This window comes from Zonotrichia leucophrys, chromosome 1A (assembly GCF_028769735.1).
Source record: "Zonotrichia leucophrys gambelii isolate GWCS_2022_RI chromosome 1A, RI_Zleu_2.0, whole genome shotgun sequence".
NCBI lineage: Eukaryota > Metazoa > Chordata > Aves > Passeriformes > Passerellidae > Zonotrichia > Zonotrichia leucophrys.
The window spans coordinates 70,770,365-70,793,804 of NC_088170.1; the positions used below are offsets into that span (position 1 = coordinate 70,770,365).

Sequence of the window (23,440 nt, forward strand, 5' to 3'; positions counted from 1 at the left end):
CTCCTTGGCTTTGTGGCACCTATGGATTTCTGAGGCCACTTATTTCCTGGATAGTCTGAGATCCAGCAGGGAAGGGGGAACTGATGGCTTGTCCACCCCAAACAATGAAAAATCCCAGCAGGGTTTTTGTTTTTGGGGATGGGAGGAAAAAAAAGTCCTATAAATCCATGTGCTGCAGTGCTGAATCATCCATAAAGATGTTCCGTGGCATTTTCTGATCCCTCCTTTGCTCAGCCAGGGAATCCACGGGGTGGGTGAGGGATGAGATGATCACAGCTGTGCCAGCAGAGCCTCTGTGAGATGCTGCAGAGCAGGGCTGGGGTCAGGGGCCACCTTTCCCACCAGATCCTGCCTCACTGGGACACGGAACTCCCAACATCCAGAGGAGCAGCCTGGGGGGCTGGGAGGGGTCATGGTAAACTCAGAATTAAAGGAGGGGAAAGCCACAGGATGGTTTGGGTTGGAAGGGGCCATAAAGATCCTCTCATTCCAGCCCAAACCATGGCAAGGACAGCTCCCACTGTGCCAGGGTGCTCCAGGCTGGCCTTGGGCACTGCCAGGGATGAGGAGCCCCAGCTGCTTCTCGGTTTTGGTGGGTGAAGGCACCTTAATGGTCCTTCCTGGCCAGCCTGGGGAAGATTTTGTGCCTTAAACACTGCTCTGCGACAGGGAAAATTCCATTGTCCTGCACTCTCTTCCCTTCTCCATGGATTGGCTTTTTACCCCAGGGCTCAATAAAATCTCTGGCTGATGTCCTTGAACTGTGACCGTGTTCACAGGGGTCTCAGGTTGAGGCAAGAGATGAGGATCTGACTCCATGTTTCAGAAGGCTGATTTATTATTTTATGATATATATTACATTCAAACGATACTAAAAGAATAGAAGGAAGGATTTCATCTGAAGGCTGGCTAAGAATAGAAAAAGAAAGAATGATAACAAAGGTTTGTGGCTCGGCTCTCTGTCCGAGCCAGCTGGGCTGTGATTGGCCATTAATTAGAAACAACCACATGAGCCCAATCCCAGATGCACCTGTTGCATTCCACAGCAGCAGATAATCAATGTTTACATTTTGTTCCTGAGGCCTCTCAGCTTCTCAGGAGGAAAAACCCTCAGGAAAGGATTTTTCATAAAAGATGTCTGCGACACTGAATGTCCTTTTCCAAACCAAAGGAATGTCCTTTTCCAAAGTAATTATTTAAAAATCAGCTGAGCTGGAGATAAGCAGACCTGAGCTGGTTCAGAAGGGACTCAGAGCCCTTTCCAGCCTCTCTCCATCCTCCCAAGCCATGGAAGTGTCCCCTCTGTTATTCCTGCATCCAAAGGAACCAGAATAGGGATCCCACACAGTCCTGGCCCTGAGCAGCACCTTCTGCCCAGCAGAGATCTCACCACAGCCTTGGAAAAGGGAGAAAAGGAGCAGGAGGATTTCTTGGATTGTTTGGGCTTTTTTTTTTTTTTTTTAATAGTTGAATCTATCACACTTCCCTTTACCCCTGTTTCCAAAAGTTCTGCTTTTCATGTGGGAAGTGTCGGAATTAATTTGGAAGTGTTACTGAGGAGTCCTGGTAGACACAGCTGTAAAAGCACCAGGACCTGCAAAAGCCCCCAAAGAGCTGTCAGAGCTTGGCTCTCACTGGAGAAATCTAAAATTTATATTTTTCCTTTTTTTTTTTTTTTCCTTTCCCCCAAATGTGCAGAAGCTTTTTTGTCATTTCTCACGATTCCAAGGCAGCTTTAAAAAAAAAAAAAAAAAAAAAAAATCTCAATTTGCCACCACGTCCTGGGTGCTGTGCTGTGCTGCCATATGGTGGTGACCCAGGTGTCCCTGCTTGGTGCCAGTCGTGGCTCCTTTGTTGGGGAGGAGGTGAAATCGTGGAATTTTAACGAGGAGCTGCCCCCTCCTTCCCCTGCTCTCCCCCAGGCACAGACCATTAACAGACTGAACCCTTCAAAGGTGGCATCCAAGGTGTGATTTGTGAGATTGTCACATCACTGCAGCCCTCAATTTTCTCCCCTTGGTCTGAAAACCTTAATAATCAGCCAAAGCTCCGTGTCTGTAGCTGCTTTTTTTTTTTTATGAGGGAGAAAGATGGGCCCTTCCCCCCCCCCATCCTGAAAATTCAGGTACATTTTTATTTTGAGACAAAATTGCCAAATATTTGGCTGATGATGGCCTAGATGAGCCACACAAAGAAAATCCTGGGTCAATATTTTTGTAGTGTTGTGGCCACTGATCTGAAGGTCCTAAAAGTTCCTCCCAGTTCCCTTTAGGATCATCTTTGCTGTTGATCAACAGATACAGATTTAAAGTTGTTCTCTCTAAAAGCCTCTTGTTGATGCCAAGTCCAATTCTCATTTGTTGGGTTTAAAACTGGAAAAAAAAGCCAACATCAGTGTTTGTGCTAAGAAAGAAAAGTTTCTCTGAGCACATGAAAATAAAATGAGATTCTGAGCTGTCACTGAAACGATGACAGAAATCCGTGGTTCCTTTTGCTTTTCTGTGAGACTCAGTTCCCACAAGGAATTAATCTTGGTTTGGATAAATCTGGACATTAAAGCATTGGGTGGTGAGGCCCTTGCTGCTGCTGCATGGTCTGTTCTTGATTTTGGGCTGTTTTACCTCATTTTAAACTTTCCTGCCATGAGGTTTGGTTTTGTGGGTGTCTGAAGGACCAAGCAGTGATTGCTGGAGTGGTTTGGGTTGGAAGGACCTTAAAGATTACCCAAGTCCAACCTCTTCCATGGGCAGGGACACGTTCTGTGTACAGAGGCACCTTCAAGGGCAAGGACACCTTCCATGGGCAGAGACACCTTCCATGGGCAAGGGAGACATTCTGTGGGAAGAGACACCTTCATGGGCAGGGACACCTTCCATGACCAGGGACATCTTCCATGGACCGAGACACCTTCCATGGGCAGGGACATCTTCATGGGCAGAGATACCTTCCATGGGCAGGGACATCTTCCATGGGCAGAGATACCTTCCTAACCAGGGACACCTTCCATGGGCAGGGACATCTTCCATGGGCAGAGATACCTTCTTAACCAGGGACATCTTCCATGGACCGAGATACCTTCCATGGGCAGGGACATCTTCCATGGGCAGAGATACCTTCCTAACCAGGGACACCTTCCATGGACACCTTCATGGGCAAGGACACCGTCCATGGGCAGTGACACCTTTGCTGGCAGGGTCACCTTCCATGAGCAGGGACACCTTCATGTGTAAGGACACGTTCCATGGCCAGGGACACACCTTCATGGCCAGGGATGTCTTCATGAGTGGGGACACCTTCCATGTGCAGGGACATCTTCCTAGCCAGGGACACCTTCCATGTGCAGGGACATCTTCCATGGACAGGGATACCTTCCTAGCCAGGGACACCATCCATGGGCAGAGACATCTTCATGGGCAGAGACATCTTCCATGGTCAAGGACACTTCCATGGGCAGGGACACCTTCAAGGACAAGGACACTTTCCATGGGCAAGGACACCTTCCTAACCTGGGACACCTTCCATGGGCAGGGACATCTTCACGGGCAGAGATACCTTCCTAACCAGGGACACCTTCCATGAAACGAGATACCTTCCTAACCAGGGACACGTTCCATGGGCAGGGACATCTTCCAGGGCCAGAGACACCTTCCATGGACACCTTCATGGGCACCTTCATGGGCAAGGACACCGTCCATGGGCAGTGACACCTTTACTGGCAGGGACACCTTCCATGAGCAGGGACACCTTCATGTGTAAGGACACGTTCCATGGCCAGGGACACTTTCCATGGGCAAGAACACCTTCATGGCCAGGGATGTCTTCATGAGTGGGGACACCTTCCATGTGCAGGGATACCTTCCTAGCCAGGGACACCTTCCATGGGCAGAGACATCTTCCATGGTCAAGGACACTTTCCATGGGCAAGGACACCTTCCTAACCTGGGACATCTTCCATGGACAGGGACACCCTTCATGGCCAAGGGACAACTTCCATGGACACCTTCCATAGGCAGGGAAACCTTCATGGGCAAGGATAAATTCCATGGCCAGGGACACCTTCATGGGCAGGGACATCTTCCATGGACAGAGATACCTTCCATGGGCAGTGACACCTTTGCTGGCAGGGACACCTTCCATGAGCAGGGACACCTTCATGTGTAAGGACACGTTCCATGGCCAGGGACACTTTCCATGGGCAAGAACACCTTCATGGCCAGGGATGTGTTCATGAGTGGGGACACCTTCCATGTGCAGGGACATCTTCATGGACAGGGATACCTTCCTAGCCAGGGACACCTTCCATGGGCAGAGACATCTTCCATGGTCAAGGACACTTCCATGGGCAGGGACACCTTCAAGGACAAGGACACTTTCCATGAGCAAGGACACCTTCCTAACCTGGGACATCTTCCATGGACAGGGACACCCTTCATGGGCAAGGGACACCCTTCATGGGCAGGGACAACTTCCATGGACACCTTCCATAGGCAGGGACACCTTCATGGGCAAGGATAAATTCCATGGCCAGGGACACCTTCATGGGCAGGGACATCTTCCATGGACAGAGACATCTTCATGAGCAGGGGCACCTTCATGAGCAAGGACACTTTCCATGGACAGAGACACCTTCATGGGCAGGGACATCTTCATGAGCAAGGACATCCAAGGACCTTCCATGGGCAGGGACATCTTCCATGGGCTCCAAACCTTGTCCAACCTGGCCTTGAGCACCTCCAGGGGTGAGATTTGGCCACCAATGTTCTCCTGAGGCAGCAGAGTGTGCCAGGTGCAGATCTCCCAGCTGGGCTCCTGCCCTGAGCAGGTTTCCTGTGGAACCAGAGGAGTTTCCTGTGGAACCAGAGGAGTTTCCTGTGGAACCAGAGGTTTGCTGTGAGCAGGACCTGCAGGGAAAGGGGGCACGGGGAGATTCTCTTCCAAAGCACCATTCTCATGTAGCAGCTTTATCTTCATCAGTGCCTCCCGGCGTTTGGCTCCCTTTGGAGTGGCTATCTGATGCACAGCAGGTTTCAAAGGCAGCCCAGGCTCTGCTCTTTCCCTGTGAATCCAGTGGCCAGGCTGAGCTGCAGCTTTGTTGTGCTCTGTCGGGTTTTCGGCTGTTTGAAGGGCCTGGAAAGGCCCGGAGTGGCCTTGGGGCAGCCCGCGTATCAAAAGACGAGAAGAGGCTTCAGTTCTTCTTTCGGTTTTTATGTTTATTAATTGTTTATCTAAAAGATTTTCTTTCAGCCCAACAGAGCTCTGCTCAGCAGCCAGCCATGAGCACACTGTGTAGCCCTCCGGGCAGTCACCTATCTTTATACCCATTGTTACGTGTACAATATTTATCATTTTTCCCCAATACCATTTATTCTTATTGCTCGGTGCACTTTCAGTAATGGCCAATCCAAAAGTGCCACCATCACCAAAGAAGATGGAGGAGAAGAAGAAGAAGGACAGGACACGCCCCAATTCCTCCATCTTACTTCTCTAAACCCCCCTGTACAGAAATCCTAAACCCTGTGTTTCACCCTCTAATTAACCAATCCCTTCACCATTCACCCCGGTGAAACCCTCCTGTCCTCATACAGGTGTCGTCTCCCGTGTAGGGTCAAAGTCCAGCCACCAGACACTTCTGGAACATTCCAGGACTCCCGAGCCCCCCAAGGGTGGTCTCGGTGGCTCGGCATCTCAGGACTCAGATCCTGAGATCCCACATGCTCTGTGCATTAGTGAGGATGGGATGAAGCCTTTTCAGGTCCCCTTTGATGTGGAAAGGAGTTTGTGCCAGTGTTGTTCCCTTGTCACAGTCACCTCCCCTCCTCAAGGAGCCAACCCCATCCCAGCCAGAACATTTCTGGCAAGGTTTTTCCTGGAGTTTTCTTGTGGTAATTACAAAATGTAGGATTTGGGAATGGTTTTACCAGGTGAACTTTTCCCCTCTGCACGCCTTTGTCACATTTATCAGTGAGATGTACCAAAGGAATTATGGAATGGATTGGGTGGGGAGGGACCTTAAAATCATCCAGGGCTGCCCCCAGCACTCCCACAGCCCCTGAAAGGTGCCTGTGCCCAGCTGCCCTTGGGCTCTGGCTCCAGCAGCACTGGCACAGCCAGAGCACACAGCCTGAGCTGGGCCAAGGGAAATCCAGCTGGGAGAGCAGCAAAAAGCTTTTCCAGCAAGGGGGAGAAAGTTCTGCAATGGCTGCCCGGGGAGGGGGTGCAGTCGCCATCCCTGGGTGTGTTTGACCAGCCTGGAGGTGGCACTGGGTGCCAGGGGCTGGGCTGGGCTCCAGGGCCTTGAAGGGCTCTCCCAACCCAGTGACTCTCTAAATTCTGCGAATTCTGCCCCACATCCAGGGGCAATTCCTGGGCCATGTCCCTGCCTCTTCCCCTGGTGCCACCCCTGGGCCCCAGAGCAGAGCCTGCTCCATCCTTTGGGAGCTCCTGTGCCCATGGATCCCCATGGATGGGTCCCTCAGCCCATGGATCCCCATGGATGGGCTCTGTGCCCATGGATCCCCATGGATGGGCTCTGTGCCCATGGATCCCCATGGATGGGCTCTGTGCCCATGGATCCCCATGGATGGGCTCTCTCAGCCTATGGATCCCCATGGATGGGCTCTGTGCCCGTGGATCCCCATGGATGGGCTCTGTGCCCATGGATGGGCTCTGTGCCCATGGATCCCCATGGATGGGCTCTGTGCCCATGGATGGGCTCTGTGCCCGTGGATCCCCATGGATGGGCTCTGTGCCCACGGATCCCCATGGATGGGCTCTGTGCCCATGGATGGGCTCTGTGCCCGTGGATCCCCATGGATGGGCCCTGTGCCCATGGATGGGCTCTGTGCCCACGGATCCCCATGGATGGGCTCAGATTTGCAGATGTCACCACACTGCTGAGCAAAATTTCCTGCAAATTCCCATTTTCTTTGGGAAAACCTGGCTCGAACTCGTTTAGCCAGACTATTAATAGCAAAATACTCCAAAATTAAGGTATTTCTGTTTGATCCCTCAGTAATGCCACTGCTGCTTTGACTTGCTAATGTCTCTCCACGCTGCCCTGAACTCCTGCAAGCCAAACCAAACTGCTTTTCCGTGTGTTTAGAATGCATTAAGGCTTTATAATCTATTATACAAACCCTTCCCCACTGCTGCAGCTGGATTTCCTCTGATCACCTCCATTCCATCACTTCAGAAAGCATCCTTGATCCAAAGGAAAAGCCTTTTATCCCGTCCTCTGATCATCTGTTTGCTCACAGTGGGTAAAACAAAAGGCTCGACGCCATCCCAGAAATCCTTTGTGCCTTTTCCCGTTTCAAATTCCCTGTCAGAGATTTTCTCCCAGGATAAGCAAGCGTTAAAATCCTGCTTTAGCCCGGCTGAGGTTGGGTTTTTTTCCCTCCCAATATCTTGTGCTTTGCAGGGAAGGTGGTGGATGCTGCTTTCAGAATTCGATTGTTTCCGAGGGAAGATTTGATTCTGCTGGAAGTTATTGAGCGTAATAACATTTTATTGCTCTTTTTAAGCAGCTCAGAGTTTCTTATAGAGGCTTTGACAGAAGGAAAAGTGAGGGGAAGAGCAGGTGGTGGAAAGCAGGGGGCAGCTGTGGAAAAAAGGCAAAAAGGATTTAGGGAAATCTTTTTTGTGGAGATACAAAAGGTGTCTCCAACAACCCGAAAAAACTTGGGAAATTTCCTTATAAAGACTGCCATGATCATCAATTAGGAAATTAATGAAGTGTTAATGAGGAGGGTTAATGTCGTGTCACTGGACTCGGTTTGGAACTTTCCCTGTGGTACCTGGGGCTGGTTCAGCTTCACAAAATGAGTGAGAAGAGCTCTTGGAAAGAGCAGAAACTCCTGCAGGAGCAGAGAGAAATAAAAATATTGAGTGGCTTCTGTTAGGAAAAGGAAAGTTTGGATCCGGACAAGCTCCAAACTCCAGCCAGAAATGGGAGAGGAAAACTCCAGGCGAAGAACTGGTGAAGGAATCTCCTCTCTGCATAAAAAACCTAAAAAACCATTTGGGGTTTTGCCCAAAATGTGCAATTTTCTCCCCAGATTCTGGGTGTGCATCACAATTTTTCACCAAAGTCAATGAAATTCAAATTAGGCTTCACCTAATTTCACCTGTGCCCAAGGCAGGTTGGTTGATTTTGGATATTGATTCAGTTTGTGCTGCTGGATAAAACTTGTTCTGCAGAATAATCTGAAGTTTAGGATTTTTTGCAGGATAGGATTAAGGTGGGGGAAAGAAAACTTCTTCCAAAGGTTCTGTTTCTATCAGATGGGATAGAAGTGAATCTTGGTGCAGTGATAATGCTAAATTACCCACTAGGACTGTCCAATATCATATTAAAATATCATAAAAAGGAGTTTATATCTCATTTCTGCTGCTGTTTTAATTTAATTGGAGAAGATTCCTTCTAAACCAGCACTGATTAAACAGCTGCACCTGTGTTTATATTGTCCAACTTATTCCTTTTATTGGGAATATTTACTGTGCCTCAGATGAGTTCTCTGTTGTTTAATCTCTCATTTCTTTGGGAGGTTTGTTTGCAAGATTTCCTTTCTTCCCCTAGACCAGGCTCCTTTAGGTTTCCTTTCCCTTTCCCTTCCCTTCCTTTCTCCTGTTCCTTTCTCCTTTTTTCCCTTTCTCCTTTTCCTTTTCCTTTCTCCTTTATCCTTTCTCCCTTTCCTTTCTCTTTTTCCTTTCTTTCTCCTTTTCCTTTCTTTCTCCTTTTCCTTTTCATTTCTCCTTTTCCTTTCTTTCTCCTTTCTCCTTTCTCCTTTTGCTTTCCCTTTCTCCTTTCCCTTTCTCCTTTTCCTTTCTCCTTTTCCTTTTCCTTTTCCTTTTCCTTTTCCTTTTCCTTTTCCTTTTCCTTTTCCTTTCTTTCCCTTTCCCTTTCCCTTTCTCCTTTCCCTTTCCCTTTTCCTTCAAGGTTGGATGGGGCTGTGATCAACCTGAGCTTTTTAAAAATGTCCCTCCCATGACAGAAGGGTTGGATCAGGTGACATTGAAAGGTCCTTTCCAACCCATTCTGTGATTCCACAAATCAGGAAATACCTCCATAATCCTCATTTCTGGATTTTAAAAATAAGTTCTTTGGGGCTGGAGTGGTTTTCTGGAGATTATTAATAAAGACCCAACTTTTTTTGGGATTTTGTGGATGTAACAAAAAATGTGGAACAGGAATTCCAGAGTCTTTGGGATGTGTCCATCTCTTGCTTCAGTTCTCTGGGGTTCTGGGGCTCTTGTAGTCATGCACAGCAGCCTTTTAATTTCAGCAGCTTTTTAATTTCATTAAATTCTTCAGAGATTCTCCATCCTTTTAATCACATAGATGCTGCCATGGCACATGTGGCCATCAAAACACAAAAAACCAAGTTTAAAATAAAATTACAAAAAAACCCCAACTTTCCTGCTTCAGATCTAAAGATCTTGGACAAGGAAATGCTTCTGTTGTGCCACAGGGGAATAAAAACATCCCATGGTGGGCAAACAACAGAACCCTGAGCAAACTCAGAGCCTGCAGTTCCACATCACACCCTGAGCTCCTGTGGTCCTTACTCCGTGAATTTTAAGCCTGATCTTCCAGTTTATCAGCCAGAAATGAAATAAAAAACAAAAAAAGGGAAGGAAAACCGTGGCTAAATCAGCGCCCCTCAAAGCCTGCAGGCAGCATGGCAATACAAATAATAAATTGGGAAATAATGAAGAGCAGAGCGGTGGCGAGGAGCTCGGGGCTGAGAACGGGATTGATAAACACAGAGTTTAACATCAAAAAAAAAAAAAATCCTTTGGGGCTTCAACCTTCAGTGATTGCAGAGTGTCAGGCAAGAAATTAGCGTTTTTGTTGTTGTTGTTTACCTCAGAAAATTCGGGAAGAGATTGAGAATGGAAAAAAAAAAGATGCTCCAAGGAGCCCTCCTGGAAAAAGTCCAAGCACTGCAAAGTTCCACAGATGAATTGATTTAATTAGGCTGTATCAACACTGCTGCTGCTGCTTCTCAGACAGACTCATAAAAGATATTAAAGATGCAGTTGGGGTGTTGCATTTTTGTTTCAAAGATGCCCACGACTCCTCAGCCATAAACAGCTTCCCCCCTATTCCTTTCCTTTTATTTTTACTGATTAAAAATGTCTTTACTAGCTGGAAATATTTAAACAGGGACATAAACGAGGCAAAAAAAAAAATCCTCATTTCTGTGCTGCATAAATTATTTAGGAGGAAATTACAACCTTAAAAGATTGAGGATGAAACTGGTGTGGGGAAAATGGTGTTGAGGACAAACAAAAAGGGATTGTTCTCCTCTCTGGAGGATCTGTGTTGGTGCCAAGATGTCCATCCAGATATTGGGGAATATTTGGGGTGGGAGGATCTTCCTTCAGATTCTTGGGATGCTGAATTCCCTGGAGTTTATTCCACAGGGACAAGAGGGGGTTTTTGGGAATTTGCAGATAAATTTTGAACCTTCATCTCTCTGCTCACAGACACAGGGATGGATTAAACCCCTGTGGGAAATGAGAGTGAGCTGGGAACAGGGCAGGCGTAGGAACTTCCAAACCTTGGGGTGAAGGACTCAGAGTCGTGGACAAACCTCTGCTTAACTCCAGGGATTTGGGGAAAACCATCTGGTGAAATTCAAGGCGTGTTTCAGAAAAAAGTTGGGTTTTTTCTGAGAAAAACCAGTTCCAGTTGATCATGGCAGTCCTGTGAGGGAACTTTCCAAGTTTTTTGGGGTTGTTGGAGACACCTTTTGTCCAAGCACTGATATTTGGGAGTTATCCCATGTTGTGCTGGAAGAAGGATGGGAGAATCCTTCTCCATGAAAACTTTCCAGGCTTATTGACTGCCAGAGGGAAAATGCCGGGAAAATCCAAGTTTTCCAAGCTCAATTTCATGGACTTGGTATCTGAAGGCCTGAAATCAGTGACTGAAGTCACTTCCCACTTCAACATGAGGGAATTCCACCTGGACATGAGGAAAATCTTCATTCCTGTGTAGTGACAGAGCACTGGAATTGATTGTCCATGGAGGAGGTGGGATCTCCTTCCCTGGGGATATTCCAGAGTTGCCTGGATCAATTCTGTGCCAGGGCTCTGGGATGGCCCTGCAGGAGCAGGGAGTGGGAGCAGATGATCCCACTGGGGTCTTTTCCATCCTGTCCCATCCTGGGATGCTGTGAACATCAGGAAATATGAATTTCCTACGAGGTCAGGTGGCCCAGGGAGGTTGTGGAATTTTTATCCTTGGAGATCCCCAAAACCCACCCGGACTCAGTCTTGGACAATCTTGGACAATTTTCCAACTTCAGCTCTGCCCTAACTCCATGCCTCAACCTCAGGGTGCATTTTCCAGGCTGCCAGAACAGGAGAAAGGGTTAGAGATGACAAATTGAACTTTTATATTGTTTTAATTTAGGAAATCTGGAATTTTCCTTCATAACCCTGAAACCCAGAACTGTTCAGAGTTTTTGTGCACAGCTCTTCCAGGTCATAGAAAACAGGGATGGGGCAATGCAGGGAATTCCACATCATTTCCTGGGGTCTGTGTGTGTTTCAGAGGGGCTGGGCAGAGCCTGATTTCTGCTCTTTTTCTACCCAAAATTGTTTTATCATTACTGTGTAAAAATAAAAGCCACGTTGGCAAGGCGCTGTACAATTACATTGTTATGCATTTTGCTGTGCTGGTGTATTTGTTTAATTAAGTTCCTCGCTAATTAGAGCTGTATGTACTTGTGTTAATTATTATTTGCTTAACACAATCAGCAGTGTAATTCTTTTCTGAGGAGCCACACACTTTCCAGTTCAGCTAAATTACTGATTCCGTGGGCTCTCCAAAAGAATAGTTGCTCCATTTTTGTCAAATGAGAGGTTGCATTCTTTAATGTGAATGAAATTCAATTTAGATTACCTGAAAGTTCACATAATATATTGTATTTTTAATTGGTGATTGAGCAAAGAAAGAAAAAGCTGGTTTGATTTGTACCTCAGCACAAAGATGTCTATTTTTTCTGACTGGATTACAAAATTGGACAGCTCTGCTATTTATCACCCTCCAAGACCTTTTTCTGTCTGACAAAGAAAAAGTACGTTTGTCTTCAGGCTTTGGAAAGAAACTGCTTTCTCATGCTTGAAAAATGTAACCCTGTGCAACTTCTGACCTTTTACCAAGCTTTTAATTAATTTTTTTAAAATGCAGAGAGCTATAAACACATTACACAAGCCAGAGCCCTGTCGGGGTTTTAATGCTGTGCCCATTTCAGGGGAGAGTTTCTGTTCAGTTGCTAAAACAGAAAGGAAAGTGATGCCATAAAAATCCTTAATCACGTTCCAGAAGGGAGTTAATAACCAGGTATTGTAATTTATCAGTAGGGTTGGTGTTCATCCACACACCCACACCCATCTGGGTTGTGTCTCTCTGTCTGGGAAATCTTTGGGGCTTTGATTTCTGCAGGTTCTTGCTTAAAATTTGAGTTGCTGATCAATTCTGCAAAGTGTGTTTGGTATTTGGGGGAATCACCGTGGATAAATGTGTTTTATTTGGGAACAACAGGACAGCAGGAAAGGGAGGAAGCAACTCCTACAGGAGGAGCAGGTGGGGGAAATAATTCTCCTGAAGGAAAATATAAACATGGCCAGGATTACGGAGAGAGATAGGGAGGATTTGTCCTCATCCCAGGAAGGTTGGGGACATTTCTTTGCATTTTTCAAGAAATATGGCATTGAATGGGAACTTTACCAGCAGAGGAGCAGAATATTAATGAGTGTGTGAAACCTAAAAAACCCTTCTTGTAAACTCTGAAATGAAACCAGGCAGGAAATGCAAACTCTTCTGGAGTCCTCTGTAATTCACACACAAGAAAATCTATTAAACATTCACTAATTGCAGTTATTTTCAACTCTGCCACAAAATCAGCAGAAAGGTTTTGTTTAAAAAGACAAATCCAGAGCTTGGCTCGTGGTTATGTGCACCCAATTGTGGCATTTTTTCACCTGTGGTTTGAATTCTGTCCCGTGACTGAGCTACCTTGGGAATAGAGGAGGGAAAGCAGCAAGAACTGCAGAGTGACTCCATGGCATGGCCTGAAATGCTGAAATGCTGAGCAAATGCTCCAAATGCACCTTGTCTGCTCATAATCACCATGGAAAATGTGCTGGGAAATGGGCATTTCACAGAAATGAGGGATTTACTCCTCTGAACAGAGCGATGGCACGAGGGCACTGGTGGATATTGTGATTGGAAAATCACACAGAAAAAATAACTGGTGGATATTGTGATTGGAAAATCACAGGGAAAAAAATAACTGGTGGATATTGTGATTGGAAAATCACAGGGAAAAAAATATCTGGTGGATATTGTGATTGGAAAAATCACAGGGAAAAAATAACTGGTGGATATTGTGATTGGAAAATCACAGGGGAAAAAATAACTGGTGGATATTGTGATTGAAAAATCACAGGGAAAAAAATAACTGGTGGATATTGTGATTGAAAAATCACACAGAAAAAATAAGTGGTGGATATTGTGATTGGAAAATCACAGGGAAAAAATAACTGGTGGATATTGTGATTGAAAAATCACACAGAAAAAATAACTGGTGGATATTGTGATTGGAAAAATCACAGGGAAAAAAAAATTACGGGTGGGTATTGTGATTGGAAAATCACACAGAAAAAAATAACTGGTGGATATTGTGATTGGAAAATCACAGGGAAAAAAATAACTGGTGGATATTGTGATTGGAAAATCACACAGAAAAAATAACTGGTGGATATTGTGATTGGAAAATCACACAGAAAAAATAACTGGTGGATATTGTGATTGGAAAATCACACAGAAAAAATAAGTGGTGGATATTGTGATTGGAAAATCACACAGAAAAAATAAGTGGTGGATATTGTGATTGGAAAATCACAGAAGGAAAAAAATAACTCATGGATACTGTGATTGGAAAATCACACAGAAAAAATAACTGGTGGATATTGTGATTGGAAAATCACAGGGAAAAAAATATCTGGTGGATATTGTGATTGGAAAAATCACAGGGAAAAAAAATTACGGGTGGGTATTGTGATTGAAAAATCACACAGAAAAAAATAACTGGTGGATATTGTGATTGGAAAATCACAGGGGAAAAAAATAACGGGTGGATATTGTGATTGGAAAATCACAGGGAAAAAATAGCTGGTGGATATTGTGATTGGAAAATCACACAGACAAAATAAGTGGTGGATATTGTGATTGGAAAATCACAGGGAAAAAAAATAACTGGTGGATATTGTGATTAAAAAATCACACGGGAAAAAAATAACTAGGGGATATTGTGATTGGAAAATCACACAGAAAAAATAACTGGTGGATCTTGAGATTGGAAAATCACACAGAAAAAATAAGTGGTGGGTATTGTGATTGGAAAATCACAGGGAAAAAAATAAGTGGTGGATATTGTGATTGGAAAATCACAGGGAAAAAAATAACTGGTGGATATTGTGATTGGAAAATCACAGAAGGAAAAAAATAACTCATGGATACTGTGATTGGAAAATCACACAGAAAAAATAACTGGTGGATATTGTGATTGAAAAATCACAGGGAAAAAAAATAACTGGTGGATATTGTGATTGGAAAAATCACAGGGAAAAAATAACTGGTGGACATTGTGATTGGAAAATCACAGGGAAAAAAATAACTGGTGGATATTGTGATTGAAAAATCACAGGGAAAAAAAATAACTGGTGGATATTGTGATTGGAAAATCACAGGGAAAAAAATAACTGGTGGATATTGTGATTGAAAAATCACATGAAAAAAAAAACCAAAAGGAACTTGAAAAACCACAGGAGAAACTACAGAGATGGGGAAGAATCAATAATGACATTAATGAGAACTGCTGGAAATGCCCATTAGTGGGAATCACTGTTTCAGGAACCGTTTCCAGCCATCAGTGCTGGAAACTCCCACATGAGGAGCACCTCAGGGATGTGAGCCAGTTCCCAAAATTCCCAAAACCATCATGGGGAATTCATTGGGGGATTCTGCTTCACCTCGTTGTGTTTTTCTCACAGGGGTTGTGTGGAAAACATCAGGTGCCCCCTCAGTCCCTTCTGTTGCCCACCTGGAGAAAGGGATGAGAATATTTCACTGTATAAGCATGAAGGGAAAGTCAAATCAGGATTTCTTTGGTGGAACCTTGCTGATGGTGCCCTCAGGAGGGAGTGATTGACTCCAGTCACTCGTTCCAAATCTGGAAAGAATCCCAGAGCAGTTGGCAACTGTGGAGGGATAGAATGTAAGGAAAGACAGTGCAGAAGGCGCTCTCACCCCTGAGGAGTTGCAGCTGTAGAAATCACCAGGGATTAGGAACAGGCCTGCCCTTAACAGGCCACAGCTGTGTCCAGTGAGGATGAGTGCTGTAAAAGAGTGGGTGAGCTGGGTGAGGAATTGCTGGAGTTTGTTGGCTGTGAAGAAGAAGAAGGAGTCAGTGCTGTGAGGAGATGCCCATGAGAAATCACTGAGAATGTATGGAACTTCTGAAATAAGATGACAACAGGCAACAAGGTCAGAACTTCCCATGAGCATCGCAGGTGTCCACAGTTGTCCGGTTTTCTCGGTTGTTTGGATGGCCTGGAAAGGCCCGGGGTGGCCTTGGGGCAGCCGCGTATCAAAGGACGAGAAGAGGCTTCAGTTCTTCTTTCGGTCTCGGTGTTTATTAATTGTTTATCTAAAAGATTTTCTCTCGGCCCGACAGAGCTCTGCTCAGCAGCCAGCCATGAGCACACTCTGTCCTGCCCTCTGGACAATCACCTATCTTTATACCCAAAGTTACGTGTACAATATTTATCATTCTTCCCCAATACCTTTCCCCCTTATTGCCCAGTGCACTTTTAGTAATGACCAATCCCAAAGTGCCACCATCACCACAGAAGATGGAGGAGAAGAAGAAGAAGAAGAAGGACAGGACACGCCCCAATTCCTCCATCTTACTTCTCTAAACCCCCCTGTACAGAAATCCTAAACCCTGTGTTTCACTCTCTAATTAACCAATCCCTTCACCATTCACCCCGGTGAAGTCCTCTTATCTTCATACAGGTGTCGTCTCCTGTGTAGGATCAAAGTCCAGCCACCAGACACTTCTGGAACATTCCAGGACTCCCGAGCCCCCCAAGGGTGCTCTCGGTGACACCTCAGTCCTGAGGTGCTGAGATCCCACACACAGTGAATGAAGGGTTAAAACAGATATCAAAGAATCATGGAAAGGTTTGGGTTGGAAGGGACCTTAAAATCATCCAGTGTCACCCCCTGCCATGGCAGGGACACCTTCCACCATCCCAGGTTGCTCCAAACCCCATCCAACCTGGCCTTGGAGATTCCAGGGGGAGCCCCAGCTTCTCTGGGAATTCTCTCCCAAATCTCTGCACCCTCACAGGGAAGGATTCTCTTTTACCCCCTTCAATTGATACCTGAATCCATAAATTTGCCTTCCTTTGGGTGACTTTGTGCAGCAGAGGGGTCGCTGTCACCAGGAATTCCATGAGGAAGTTTTCATCCATGTCCTCTGCTGTGCTCCCCCTTGTGCTTGCAGAAACAGAGCTGGATTAAATTAAACCTGCTCTAATTAATGAAAATAAGACAGAACTAAGGTCTGGCTGTGCAGAAAACTCATCTCCACGTTCAGTGTGGTTGTTTGGATGGAATTGTTTCCTTTGTCACCCTCTGGCTCTGCCGAGCTCCCACTTTCCCCTGTGTTTGTGTTCCAGTCCTTCTCCTTGGGGCTGCCTACAGCAAGGAGGAAGAAAGGAAACTTCTAATCCATCACTGATTCCAAAGACTTTTAATCCATCACTGATTCCAAACAGGAGGCCTTAGGAATTGGGGAGGTAGGGAATGTCTAATAAGACAACAAATTTCACTCACCAGCTCTGTCTCCAGGCGGTTTTTAGTATTCTGGAGGAAAATTAGCAGATCCAGCCCCGGCCCAGGGCCCTGACATGTGTTTGCTAATGACAGCTAATTAGGGGCTGTCTGCAGCAATCATGGGCTGTCAGCCTCATCCATCCGGGCTGGAAACGTGAGGGACACAAAGCTGCCTCCCCCCTCCTCCCTTAATTGGAGTGGTTTGCCAGGATTCACTGTGAATATCCCAATATTTGACACTGAACAGAGCCTCTCCCACATGGTGGGCAGGGCTGGAATTCCTGCTGGGCTCGGCATGGTGAAAGGGATACGATTTCCTGGGATATTCCTGAATTTCTCCCATCTCCAGCCTTGCTCAAGGATTGTTTCTCAGGATTCCCTATAAAAACTGGGAGATGGTTAATCCCACATGTGAAAAACGCCAATCACTCGGTTTTAAAATTTTAGAAGTTTAATAGTAATAAAATGGTTATAAAAATAGTAATATAATTAGAGTAATAATAATTTGGATTAGGACAATATGAGGCAATAGAAACAAAGAGTTATGGACAGTCCAAGTACCTTTTCTGGGCAAAATAAGCCCAAAAAAGGACGCACGTTAACAGAGGATTAACCCTTAAAATTAATAACTTGTTGCATATTCATACACCTCATACATGATGCATAAATTCCATTCAAACACAGAATTCTGTCTGGGCAGTGTCAGCTTCTTCCTCTGAATCCTGATGGTGTCATCCTGCCCAAGCGAGGCAGGAAGAAGTTCATTTCTCCTGATAATGGAGCAATAAATTTATTGAGAGAAATGATTTCTGAAAGATTCAGGTGTCCTGTAGCTGCTATCTCACTGCAAGTCCTTTCTTTAAAAAAGTATCCTACATAGCATAGTTTCTATTTTAACATTTTGTTATAACCTAAAACTATATTTAACACACTACTTAAGAGAATGAACACAGCATCACTTTCTAACACAGCACATATAATATTCATTTGAATATTTGCAAAAAGCCAATCATAAAATAGGCATTTTTCACACCACACGACTTTTGCTGTGGTGATCCTCTCCTCTCTAACATTGGGTCATCGTTATCCCATTGTGTGGAAAATGTGGCTCCAGGAGGGAGGTAATCCTGCTGTCACTCATTCAGGTTTTATGGAATTCTGGAAATCCTGATTCCCAGCAATTCCTGGTGCTCACTCTGGTGTTTCAGGAAAATTGGCTTTGCAGCAGCTGCAAGGTAGAACCAAGATCTCCTCCCACTTCATTTTCATCTCAATAAATCACAGAATGAGATGAAGGGACCTTAAATCCCTAAATCCAGTTCCAACCCAAACCATGGGTGGGGACACCTCCCACTGTCCCAGGGTGCTCCAAGCCCTGTCCAGCCTTTCCTTGGACACTCTCAGGGATCCAGGGGCAGCTTCTGTGGGCACCATGTGCCAGGAGAAGAATTTTCCTGGATTTTGCCTCCCCAAGGCAGAATCTCCAAATTTTCCTGAATTTTGCCTCCCCACAAGGCAGAATTTCCAGATTGACCACCTATTTATGGATCTGTTGGCCCTTTGCTGAGCTCCCCACTGCACTTGGAAGTGAAGTTTGACGTTGGGATTCCCAAGGAAGGGATTTCCAGTAAGTCCTTGGAAGTGAAGTTTGATGTTGGGATTCCCAAGGAAGGGATTTCCAGGAAGTCCTCTGAAGTGAAGTTTGACATTGGGATTTCATAATTTAGGGAGTTTCTCTTGATTTGTGTCAAATCCTGGTTTACCAAGTTTTTTTTATCTGGTTTTTGCTGACCTTGAGGTTTGGTGGGACAAAGTTGTCACCTCCAAAGTTGTGATGTTCTGGAGGCACCACCAGGGTGTTCAGAGAGTTCTTTTGGGCCTTTGATTTAAGAGTTGGACTTGATGATCCTTGTGGGTCCCTTCCAACTCCATTATTTGTGACTCCTCACCCTCAGCTGCCTCTCAAGGCCCAAGTGAGGGAATCCCAGAGTGGGAAAGGTTCTTGGTGTGGTTGGGAATCCAGAGTGACCTGGAATTTTAGAGCAGGAAAATTCACCTGGCTGGATTTCCCAACACTCTTGGAAACCAGGACTCTTGGCAAGTGTCCTGCAGCTCAGGGTCACTTGGAATTGTGGCTCCAGAGCAGTGATGGTGACAAACTTTGTGTCTTTTTACATCGAATTTCGCTGTAATTTCTCCATATAATCCCTTATTAGGCTTAATATTGCTCCCGTCATGTCAGACTTTTTCAAAGTTCATTTAAATAAAATGCTGACAATATTTTCCTTTTAATTTGCCCCTTTCCTGGCTGCTTCAGAGATTGTTGTGGCGTTAATTATGATTTCATGGTCGGGCCCTGCTCCTCCATAGGAGTGATGCAATTCTGCCCCTGCTGTGCCTTCAAACAAGGAATCTCCAAATATCCCTGGGATGTCTCCCCGTGCTCCAGCAGATCTGATAAAATAATCAAACAATTCCTATTTATGCATCTCTGAGAGGATAATTCATGCACTGGTGAGCGCCAGCAACGGGAAATTACCCTTGGAGTTGAAATTTCCATTCCAAAGTTGCATTGTACTTTTGTTCTTGCAGGCTGTGAGTTTTTCTGCTTGAAATTTATACCCAGTTGCCACTTTTACTGTACAAGCAAGAAGCTTGAATACAAAATATTTAATGGGCTTGTCTATAAATTGATATTTTGTAATAGTTTACTCGATGCTGCTGAATTTTACATTTTGTCTCCGGTTTCTCAATAGCTCAGACATACAGTCCTTTATGTGAGGGGTGTTTTTCTTAAATCTAAATAACAAAAACAGCAGTTGGAAATTGATTTTCTGGGCATTGTTCAGCATCCTCCCATCTCCTGTACTCTGTCATCGTCACTCACTTTGGGGTTTATTTGGAATATAAAAGAGTGGGAGATAAAGCAAGAAATTTGAGGTTTGTTTTTTGCTGGATTCTTCATGGAAAGGGCTGGAAGAGGTTGGAAGGAGCTGCCCAGGGCAGTTTGGAGTCCCCATTCCTGGAGGGATTTCAAAGCCATGTGGATGTGGCACTTGGGGACACGGCCAGTGGTGGCCTTGGCAGGGCTGGACCTTCCAGACTTTTGTCTTTGCTTGTTTTTTTTTTAATTTTATTTTGGGCATCTGTGCTGTGTGGGACCCCTGTCTGGCTTTCATCCATTTATCACAGACATATTTTATGAAAAATTCTTTTGCTAGGATCTTTTCTCTTGAGAAGCTGGGAGGCCTCAGGAACAAAATGCAAACATTGATTTTCTGCTGCTGTGGAATGCAACAGCTGCATCTGGGATTGGTCTCATGTGGTTGTTTCTAATTAATGGCCAATCACAGTCAGCTGGCTCAGACAGAGAGCCAAGCTACAAACCTTTGTTATCATTCTTTGCTGTTCTATCCTTAGCCAGCCTTCAGATGAAATCCTTTTCTTCTATTCTTCAGATTTTAGGCTGATTTCTTTAACTTGATCTTAAACTCAGATTTTAGGCTGATTTCTTTAACTTGATCTTAAACTTTTGCAGTTATTTTTTAATCAGAGCATCTCTGAGCTCTGCACGTCCTCAGTTTTCATCTAATTCTGCTGAACGTTGTTAATCACTTTTGGAATTTGCTTCCCACGCCACTCTTCCATGGAATTATGCATTCTGTATTCTCTCTCCTCATCCCCATCCCATCGCTCCAACCTCGCATCCCATGAAAATCCCCTCTGGTTTAATTCCCACAGTGCTGGGGGACTCTGGTTTGTGCTTGCTGCTGGATGGAACTTTTTGGTGATTTATGGGATTTTCCTTCCTCTTGTCCCATTTTTGTACAAATCCAGGGATCCCTGAGACCCCTGGATGGATCTTTTGGGAATGCCAAAGGTGCCCAAGCCCTTTCTTCCTCCTCCTTTATTTTCTCCACAGCCACTGACCAGAAACGTTCTGTTGCAATTCTGCCATTTCTCCTTTTTCCTCACTTTTTGTCCCATTTTTTTTCCCACTTTTTGCTCCCCTCAAAACCTCCTCCTGATTCACGTCTCCCAAATCCCTCAGCTTTCACAGATAAGCTGGGATCTGGAGCTGCTTAGGTAGAGCCTATCTCAAATAATGCACGTTTGTGATACGGAAAGAAATATTTATAAAGCATTGAATTCTTGGGATTGGCAGGATCTGGGGTTTATTTAACGTTTTCCATGGGCCCATCTGCTGCTGCTGGGCTGCTATCAGTGCAATTATGATTTCATTGATAAGGGGATGGGGCTGGAAATAAATACAGAGAGGGAGGAACCGAGAGGAGTTTTTTCAGGTTTATTTCATTGGGGCTGAGTGCTGAATGCTGATTTCAAAGGGGAAAAATCCAAGGAGAACAAAGCTCTTGGATTCCTCTTCCTGCTCTCTCTGGCTGAGGAGTGTGGCAGAGGTTGGGATTCCATCTGTGCTCAGCTCTCTCCCCTAAATTCTGTCATTAAATGGCATCACAGAGGTTTAAATCCATCAGGAGCATCCCATTAAAATAAAAGAATTGGAAAATCACCCAGTTCCATGGGAAGAGACTCCTTCCACTATCCCAGATTGCTCCAAGCCCTGTCCAACCTGGAACACTTCCAGCTAAAATCAATATATTCTGAAAATGTACTTCTTTACAAGAAAAAGAATCAGCGCGATCATAAATTTGGCTGAATAATAAATTATTCACAGCATTCAAGCACTATTAGTTAGAGGAAAAAGATGAAATATGCAGAGGACTGAAATGATTCACGCAGGGCTGGATGAGTTAGGACAAGTATTAGGATTCCTGGTGCAGTTTTTACAGTGCAGGTCAATAAAAATTCATGGAAAAAATCCAAACTGAAACTGCTGCAGCATCCATCATATCTATGAAGCTGCATTGCTACACTGTACATATATTTTTCCTCTCTTTTTGGTAATTGAAAAGAATTGGGAGTTGTGAGGAGGGAGTGCAAGGAAACCGAGCACGATTTACAGTGCAGGTGGCCACAAAGGCAGGGTTTATGTCAGAAAAACCCGCTCATATTTTCTCAGATTGCTGCTGAATGTCTTGGTGGTTCCCAGGATTTATTCCCACCTCTCCCAGCTTCCCGAGCTCGGGGCTCTGTCATGCCCTGCAGGAATATAGACACCAACATGGGGCTTTATTTGCAGGGAGGTTTCTGAATTCAGACTGCAGGAATTCCCACCCTCGGTGCTGTGAAATCCTCGGAACCCAATAAATGTGGGATTTTGCCACATTTATTGGAAAAACACTGGAAAACCAGGAGCTCTGAGTGACCCTGTGCTTGTGGTATTGTAACTGGATTAGGAACTGATTTTGATTGACAGTGGAGAGTTAATTAGGCTAACGAATTCCTGGCACTGTGCCTCTGGGGTGACCCTTTGGAAAATCCTGGAATTCTGAGTGTGACTCTCAGTCCCATCATGGAAGGGAGCTGCCATCCCATCCCATCCCATCCCACAGATCCCATCCCACACCATCCCATTGATCCTATCCCATCCCATCCCACACCATCCCAGATCCCATCCCACACCATCCCATTGATCCTATCCATCCCACAGATCCCATCCCACACCATCCCATTGATCCCACCCCATCCCACAGATCCCATTGATCCCATCCCACAGATCCCATCCCACACCATCCCATTGATCCCATCCCATCCCACAGATCCCATCCCACACCATCCCATTGATCCCACCCCATCCCACAGATCCCATTGATCCCATCCCACAGATCCCATCCCACACCATCCCATTGATCCCATCCCACAGATCCCATTATCCCATCCCACAGATCCCATCCCACAGATCCCAGATCCCATCCCATCCACCATCCCACAGATCCCATCCCACACATCCCATGATCCCACCCATCCACAGATCCCATCACATCCCACAGATCCCATCCCCACCATCCCACTGATCTCACCATCCCATCCCACAGATCCCATTGATCCCATCCCACAGATCCCATCCCACTCCATCCCATTGATCCCATCCCATCCCACAGATCCCATTGATCCCATCCCACAGATCCCACCCCATCCCAGCAGGAGTGGTGCTGCCAGGCAGGGCAGGGATGAAATCCTGCTAAATCAGCCCATCTGTTCCTATCCTTAATTAGTGTCAATCCTGTCAGGAATGGGAAATTCCCCATCCTTGATGTGATGATGGACACGTTTCACTGGAGGGTTCCTCTTCCAGTGTGTAAAGATGGGAGAGCTTCCAGCACATTCCAGGGGAGCTGCAGAGGGACTGGGGACAAGGCCTGCAGGGACAGCACCCAGGGAATGGCTCCCACTGCCAGAGGGCAGCCATGGGTGGCATCTTGGCAATGAGCAATTCCTGCCTGGGCTGGCATTGCCAGAGCAGCTGGGGCTGCCCCTGATCCCTGCAGTGCCCAAGGCCAGGCTGGAGCAGCCTGGGATGGTGGGCTTGGAATGGGATGGGCTTGAAGGGCCCTTCCCACCCAAACCATTCTGGCATTTGGGACACTCAGAATCCATCCC

General features: G+C 45.7%; 1 protein-coding gene across 1 annotated transcript in view; it reads left to right on the forward strand.

Annotated features, from left to right (window-relative positions):
- EXOC4 (exocyst complex component 4) overlaps positions 1-23,440 on the forward strand; it is a 436,574-nt gene that overhangs the window by 260,618 nt on the left and 152,516 nt on the right. The window lies entirely within an intron of this gene.